Below are 8,809 nucleotides of genomic sequence, written 5' to 3' on the forward strand. Positions count from 1 at the left end.
TTAAGAAAAGTTCAAACTAAAAGCTTATTTTGCCTCTTCAGTGAGACTTCAATATACAGTCTAAGTTTCCCCATTCAATCCTTAACTGGATTTTTTCTTAAAATCTTTACCTAGAATCCTTTTTTACTGTTATTACCACTTTTAAAAATTAAGCTTGGCTCACGCCTAAAACACAGAGATCAGTAATAAAGCACAACATCTCAAGTTCTTTTTTGAAACCCACCACCCAACTGTAAAACATAAGGCAGTTATATTGCAAACTCACCAGTGAATATAATCAATTATTTCAAGGCAGTATATAAAGAAAATAAAGAAATAAAATATCTTCAAATTTTAAGAACACATATTTATTTCTTTTCATGGTACTATAGTTAACAAAAAATTATCTAAGCAGGAGAGTGATCATATGCAAGTTATGTTGGAAAGGCACATGACTTTTATTAGCATGGTCAAAAATAAACTGCAGATTGAATCCTAACCACTCCCATTTACTGCCAAGCTACTTGACTCTCTGAGTCTCGATTTGCCTATCCATAAATCAAACTAATACTTCTTCATAAGTTTTTGACTGGATGAAAATAAGAATGAATACAATGGAACTAGCACAGTACATGGCAACAGTAAATGCTTCATAAATAGTAATGCCCTTCCTATCTTGAAAATTTAATATCTATATATTTAAATAATAAAAATCTGTGTTGTAAGCACCCAAAGTCATTGAACTTAAAAAGCAATAAGCCAGTTTGACATACAACCTTAAAATGTCTTTTTTTTTTTTTTGAAAGGCCACATTAGAGCTCTCTCTAGAGCATTGCCACAGCCAAAGTATTGGTGCAGGTCAGTGAAAAAAATACAACCCACAAAAGAAGAATACAATCTCTTCCTCCCTGACATTAAAATAAAGCTTCTGAAAGAGACCCAGGTTTCTTCCTTCAAGTCAGGAAACTTGGGTTGTTTCATCCTACTGTCAGTGTCAGAATTCTGACGGAGAAAAGGAGTGGGGTGGAGAAAAGTAGATGGCTTCTAAATTTCTCCATGGCAGCAGTGAAAAGGGCAAAAGGCAACCCACTGCTCAACTCCATTTTTCCATTTGAAAGTGAGTCAATAGGAAAGTGAGATTTAAAATAAAATATCAGATGTATGACCAGCTGAGCTGTATTCTAACCCTTCCCTATATCAAGATATCAGTATAGATCCTAGTGTCTTTGATGCTCGTATCTGTAGAAAAGGACACCAATCAAGAAAACCAGTACTTTGCCTTTTTCCCAATCTTAACAGATGGCTATAGTATTAATTTTTTTTAAATCAACTCTTTTTAAAAACTGAAGTATAACTAATTTACAATGTTGTGTTACTTTCAGGTACACAACAAAGTGATTCAGGTGTATATATATATTCTTTTCAGATTATTTTACATTATAGGTTATTAAGATATTGAATATAGTTCCCTGTGATATTCAGCAGGTCCCTGCTGCTTATCTGTTTTATAATTGATAATGTGTGTATATTAATCTCAAACTCCTAATTTATCTCTCCCCAGTCCCTACAGCATGCTTGATAATGAGTTTCTGAAAAGCAAGTACTGTTGCTCACATGTATATTCAATAAACATAAAAGCAACAGCAAAATTTTTTAATTTATTAAAATTACAATGTCTTCATTATTTACACATACTGTACTTCAGAGCCTCTTGAAAGTGAAAGAGGAGAGTGAAAAAGTTGGCTTAAAGCTCAACATTCAGAAAACAAAGATCATGACATCCAGTCCCATCACTTCATGGCAAATAGATGGAGAAACAGTGGAAACAGTGACAGACTTTATTTTGGGGAGCTCCAAAATCACTGCAGATGGTGACTGCAGCCATGAAATTAAGATGCTTACTCTATGGAAGAAAAGTTATGACCAACCTAAACAGCATATTAAAAAGCAGAGACATTACTTTGCCAACAAAGGTCTGTCTCGCCAAGGCTATGGTTTTTACAGTAGTCGTGTATGGATGTGAGAGTTGGACTATAAAGAAAGCTGAGCACCGAAGAATTAATGCTTTTCAACTGTGGTGTTGGAGAAGACTCTTGAGAGTCCCTTGGACTGCAAGGAGATGCAACCAGTCCATCCTAAAGGAGATCAGTCCTGAGTGATCATTGGAAGGACTGATGCTGAAGCTGAAACTCCAATACTTTGGCCACCTGATGCGAAGAGCTGACTCATTTGAAAAGACCCTGATGCTGGGAAAGATTGAAGGCGGGAGGAGAAGGGGACGACAGAGGATGAGATGGTTGGATGGCATCACTGACTCAATGGACATGAGTTTGAGTAAACTCCAGGAGTTGGTGATGGACAGGGAGGCCTGGCGTGCTACAGTTCACGGGGTGGCAGAGTCAGACATGACTGAGCGACTGAACTGTACTTCAGATAACTAAAATACAGTATGTCAAAAAGTTCTGCCAAAAAATAAAAGAAATGCAGCTGCTATTTAATTTTTCATTAGGTTGCTTTAGATTTTTAAAATCAGAACATGCTGGAATCAGAAATGATCTTAGAAGTGGTTCAGTTCAGATCCTACTTTTATAAAAGGTTTAAGGCACAGGGAAGTTAACTGACTTGGCCAAGATCACATGGCAGAGCCAGGATTGGAATCTGGCCTTTAGAATTAATTCTAATGAAATATAGTTTTTACCAGATTGTGGAGGTTTTAGAAAATTTAGATTAGTCATTCAAGTTGTCAAGGTTTTTCCTTGAATAAATTATTTGAAATTGTTAGAAACCTGTTTTTTAAAGTCTATAAACTAACTGCATGTATTAAGCATAAGAATAACAATTTCCCCATTTTAGACCTTCAATTATTTTTAAAAAGTTAACCATCTATCATGCAAATACAGTCAACTCAACTACTCACAATACTTAGAGGATTATTTATTTAAGAATTATTTTTGATACATTTTAAAATCTTACACTTGATTCCTCCAGCTACCCAATACTTAAAAGGGTATTTTACACACTTCAGTCACCCAAACGGTCCTTAGAAAGTGGAAAACACTTAGAACGTGCGTATTCTAAATAACACAAAAATTAGTTTGATATATCTAGGAGGTATATAATATGCCCCAAAATAAAATGACACTGGTATTGAGCATGCTACCTATACTCTATATTAGTGCCCATAATCAATAGCCACTGTTTTGAAGAGTACCTTTATCACCTTAATTGTGCAAGTCATTTTAACTGGCATTTACAGAGCACAAATCAACTTAGCAAAAAGCATACTGAAAGGGTATATACAAAATGTGTGGTATAAACAATAAATACCTCGGGAAATCAAATATGTAAACGCAACATGGACTCCACCCTTGCAAAGCAGATAAAACTAGAATAGATGGAGAACAACATGGACAACTACAAGGAGACAAACGAATTTCTCACTCATCTTGGAAAGCTGAAGCAGATCATGGGGAGTTTCAAGACCAAGATGAGAAACAGAAGTTCCTATGTTCACCCTAGTAACAAGAGGGATATTATTTGATATTTCATTTCTAATTCTAAATTTCCATGTTTTTCTTAAACTTGGAACTCTACTAACTGAGGAAGAATTGTTCAAATATCTGTTTGTTCAACATTTGTTGAACTTAGTTTTCAAATTTATAAAACAAGAAATACAACTTGGCTTAAATCTGAATGAATCCAAGGCACTATCTATGAGGAACAAGATACAAGAATCTGGAGACTGTCTCACACAATTCAATCAAATTTATGAGGGAGGATCTTAAGAAACAAGGAATTTAAGCAGGCTGCAAAAAAAAAAAAAAAAAAACCACTATAAGCTACCCGATCCAAATCTATTATACCACTAATCATATTATTTTTCATCCATTCCTTAAAGCAACCATCTCATCAATTCAGTTCTTATAAGGAAAGTCCACAATTTCCTTCAAACAAAATTGACAATCAGATATAATTGCATTTAACCTCTCTTCTCCCTCCTTCTCCCTTTTCTAACCAAAGTAATACATAGTTTGGTGTTCATATTCACCCACGGATTTAATAGCTTTACTAAAAGGCTTAGATGGCACCATTCTTATTCAATTGTGTAAATGGACAGTATCCAGTTTAGCAGTTTAGTAGACACTCTGAGACTTTCAAGAGGTTTCTGTCTCCAAGAAACGAGAATGGTTCAATGGTTCAAGTTCATATTTCCTCTCTTGCTTGACTTTATAAAAATAATTGTCATCCAAAACCACTGCCCAGAACCAACCACAACAATAAGCATATTTAGTCACTCAGTTACCATTTAGCAGGTGCAACAAGACAGTACCGTCTTTCTCAAACTCCATACCACCATCTCACATCTAAAGATTTGTCACTTAGAGAACACAATACCGCAACTGGCACGAACTTTCTCCTCTCCTGCTGTCAGCGGCTGCCGGCTTAACAGAACCGGTAGAAGAGCAGGATTCACCGGCCTAGCTTAGCTCGGTGTCGCGGGATGTGGTGAGCATCAGCCTGGAAGTGGTAGGTGTACTCTCTTCACCAGTGAGCACCTCCCTCGCCCATCGCCCTGCCAAGGCCAGGCTGGAGCCCACCCTGGGACTCGGTCCTGCACTTAGCGCCCCTCGCCTGCTCTTCGCCAAGAGCCTGCCCCTTGATAGACCCCAAAGAAAGCACCGGTGCCCTGCAGAGAGTGGAACGGAGAAAGGGACCCCGCGCCTCCAGCTAGAGCTGGAACCTACTCCCCACGGTGCCCGTCCATAGTGGAGTTCCCACCATCCTCACTGCTGGGGCAGGGCAGGCGAAGAACTGAGCTTTATCTCAGGACCCGCCCCAGCCTCCCGATCCTCACCCACCTCGAGGCCGCCAGTTTTGCGAAGCCGGGTCTCCAAGCGCAAGGCTCCGCCTGCTGAACGCTTGCAGGGAACAGGCTGGCCTCTAAAGCCCCCAGCCGCCGGCTCTGCTCTGTACTTCTACCCACGGCGCGCTCCCGCCTCCTTGCTGCCATGGCGACAGCCCGGGTTCCCGGCAGCCGCTGATTGGTCCCACCGGGAGAGTGGAAGGTGCCGATTGGCTAGGGCGGAGACCAGGCGGTGCCGGAGGGCTAGGAGGCGGGCGGTGTGGAGCTCTAAGGCGTAGGAGCCTCGAGGAGGGTGAGCCAAGAGGGACGTGGCGCTCTGCGGCGCGGACTAGGAAGCCGCGCCCCTTCCTTCTAGGGCTTTCATGGAGAATCCTGTGGAGCAGGATTTGGGTGGGTGAGGTGCTTACCCGGGACTGGGACAAAAAAACAGGTGTCTCCTACCCCTCGGCCGCCGGTGCGCGCTGGCAGCGCCCAGCCTGGTCAGAGACAGAGGGTCAGGCGGTTATCTCCCGCAGGCCTCCTTTGGGTCTAACACCCCGGGCCTCCTCCATGGCGGGAATCTTACCCGTATTTGTAACCTCACCTACCCCGGTTTTGTTATGCCGTGGGCCACTGTGGCTTGATTCCTTTTTGTTTCACCTTCTCTCACACCGGTCTGCGGTATCTTTCTTTTCTCCTCACCCTCCTTCTTATAGAACTGAGACATCTGTTCCACACCCATCATTTTAAAGATGGGGAAACTGATCCTCAAAGATACTCGTGGCTCGAGGATTAGAGAGACTTTTGGAGCCTCGAGGCTGCTTTCGATTGAGTCTGCTAAGTAATGGCATCTTTCTCTGAAGCTGTTTTCTTGCTTGTGAAAATGGTGTTTATCTCAGAGTTGTTAGTGAAGATTAGATAAGATTCCAGAAAATCAGTATAGAACCTGCTGCATATGTTAGTAATGTTAGCTGCTTTTAATCAGGAAATAATACAGGGTAGTAGCTAAATCACCTATTTGGAGCCCAACTGCCCACATGAAACCAATTCCTTGACTCGCCGCAAGTTACTTAAGCGCTCTGTGCCTCACTTTCCTGGTCTATAAAATGAGAATAATAATGGTATCCTCCTCTTTACAGCATAAGTAAATAGGAAAGTGACAGGCGCATAGTAAATACTCGATAAATGCTAGTCAGTCTCATGTGAGTGGCTGAGCCACGACTGTAATTCAGCTCTCTAGATTCCAAGACCAGCCATCTCTACTCTTACACAACTCTCATCTGTACACGTAGAACAATGCCTAGAAGTTCCGCTTTTTTTAAGGTTCAGGAGGAAATGCTTGTCCCTTTTCTTAAAATCTCAAACTATCTCCCTTACTGTCATGAAAGTCCTAGAATGTTGTGACTGCCTCCACTGAAGGTTTAATAGCAGAGGCAAATGTAAGGAAAATAATCATACTCAGTTCTGATGGACAGATTGAAGAATGAAAGCACTACAGTAAGAAAACATGCTCAAGAAGTTATGGTGTAGGAACACTAAATCTCTATCTGAAAAATATAAATACTAATGTGAGGGTATTGGTAATATTAATATGTCATTAGTGACCAATGTTAGTGTTAGATTAAGAGACAAGCCACATCCCATCCCTGTGGAAAATACTAAATTGTAAATACATCAAAAGCAGGAAGTATCTTCCACATTTTTATTACCCATTATCTGCCACAGGGCCAAACACACTGTGCTTGATCTAAGCCCTAACATTTGAATTAAACCCTTTAAGGAGAAGCCCTGAAAGATATGGTAATTATCTACACTATTATCAAGATAAATATTATTTATTGTTATTATCTAGTAACCCAATGGAAAATAAGAAATTGGATTAGTCCAACACCACAATGAAAAAAGAAAGAACCATAACTGGGTGACTGAGATGTCAGCAATATTCTTAGCAATATTCTGGGGTGAAGGAAGAAGAAAACAGGAAGACAGGGCAAACAGAGACGAAACAGCAAGATTCAGGATTAGGAGAGATCACTAAGGAAAATATTTCAGTATGTCATGTGCCTGTAAAGCAGGCAACAGCATCTATACTAGTAAAGGTGCTTTTGTGATAGAGAAAAATAAGAATGTTAATCATGAACCCTGGAACTGTGGGCTGAGGGACTTATAAGGAAATGTTACTTTATTTATTAGTTAAAACTCCAAACTTCAGGCTTTAGCACTAATGGAAAATCTCCTGATGGGGAGGAGGACGGAAGAACACATTACTGCACTGTTCAAAGAAGAAAACAAGGCTTTGGAGTCAAAACTAGGTCCCAACCCTGCCTGAATTAAAAACCCGGTTCTATCTTTATTACCTGAGTGTTCTCTGCCAAGTAACTTAACCTCTGTCCATAGCATAGCTTCCTCATTTATAACATGGAGGCAATAATAGTTCCCACTTCATAAACGTGTGAGGATTAAATGAGTTCATATTTGTAAAGCAAAGGGGTGCTTGGCACATAGTAAGTCCATAGCCCATATATTAATGTTGGATAAAATACTGATATCAGTTTCTCTATCTGTAACCTGGGATCATAATAGTGAACTTACTATAAGGGTTCAAATGATGTATGTAAACTGTTAGAGAAGAGATGCTCGTAGACATTATTTCTCTGCCCCTCCACCCCTACAAGCCTCCAACCTGTTACCTCTGAACTCCTTTATGATTAACCCTGCCACTGCCATCAAGGGGCTATTGCTCAACCTGGTCTAAGCAAGGACAAAATATCATTGCATGATTTTTCTTGACTCAGGTGAAAAGCTCAAGATGAGTTTACTAGAGGCCAGGAGAAAATGAAAGGGAAACAACTCCAGAGAACCAGCTGATGTGAAGCCTATCCCCATACTTTGGGTCCTCCAGGGGAAAAAAAAAAAAAAAAAACCAAAAAGGTGTCAGGGGGATTCTGGCTTTTCAATACTTCTACTTTCCCCTTCTCCCTTTTTCTAGGGTCCCACAGGATATAACCTGGCCAAGTTCTTCATTGTGTTTGGAATGGAAGAGAGGGAGGCAGTAATACTTATAAGAGACAGTAAGTAATCTGAAAGAAGAAAACAACAGTATACTCTACATGGGCACCAAGACTTAGTAGTTTTATATGGTCTAGGTCAGTGGTCAGCAAACTATGGCCCTTGGGCCAAATTACCCAACTGCCTGTAAGGTATAATTTGGGCTGAGGCAGAAAAGAAGGAGAGATGACCTCAATGGAAGTAGGTTACCTTTATTCATGCAAAGAGGGGCAACAGTCGGCCTAACGACCAGGCTGAGAGCAAGAGGGATCAGGGAGGCTTCATATTTAAAGGGAGGTTTGCGGAAGCGATAAGGGAAACGTTAGTCAGGCGGGATGTTTTGGGTATTCTTTAGTTGAGATGGCATTTGTAGTTGGGCAGGGGGTGATAAGTCTCAGATAGATACAGCCTGGAGCATCAAGGCGGGACCTAAAGTTCAGTTTTGTTTTCTCTGAAGTTAGATGATTCAGCAAGGGCCTTTGACACTGTTGTTTTCTTTTCTAGGCCCAAAGACTCCTTCATTCCAGACCCTGAAATCATAAAAAATGGAAAAAAGAGTGCCGTATCTCTCTGGCTGCTACCTGCTTGATAGGGGTGATGGTTTTGGGTCTGGAATGGAGGATCATTCTAGGGCCCAGGGTCTCCTTTTCCTGAGCTTGGGATGAGGCTCTTGAGAAGAAGAACGGTCTTGACCTGGTCTCGAGAGATGGCCCAAATCAGTTCTTGGAGAAACCTTTGAAAGAGATTGAAGAGACAGGATCCAAATAAGAGGAATAGAATGATAAGTACCAATGGTCCCAGGAAAGGGAGCAACCAAGGGAGGATCTGTTGGAACAGGTTTTGGGGAGTGTAAAGGTTTTGTAACTTTTCTGCAGCATTCAATTCTGTCTCTAAGTTCTTTGACTCTGCCCTGGACTATTCCCATTTAATTAACAAAAT

General features: G+C 40.7%; 1 protein-coding gene across 2 annotated transcripts in view; it reads right to left on the bottom strand.

Annotated features, from left to right (window-relative positions):
- The window catches only part of NUCB2 (nucleobindin 2), a 40,871-nt gene extending 35,886 nt beyond the window's left edge, over positions 1-4,985 (bottom strand). Inside the window, exon 1 of one of the 2 annotated variants that reach the window (XM_043901896.1) lies at positions 4,839-4,985. The gene's annotated coding sequence lies outside the window, so the exon portion shown is untranslated. The remainder of the gene's footprint in view (positions 1-4,838) is intronic. The other variant, XM_043901906.1, reaches the window with a different exon arrangement.
- Positions 4,986-8,809: the final 3,824 nt, after the last annotated feature.

This window comes from Cervus elaphus, chromosome 1 (assembly GCF_910594005.1).
Source record: "Cervus elaphus chromosome 1, mCerEla1.1, whole genome shotgun sequence".
NCBI classification, from domain to species: Eukaryota; Metazoa; Chordata; class Mammalia; order Artiodactyla; family Cervidae; genus Cervus; species Cervus elaphus.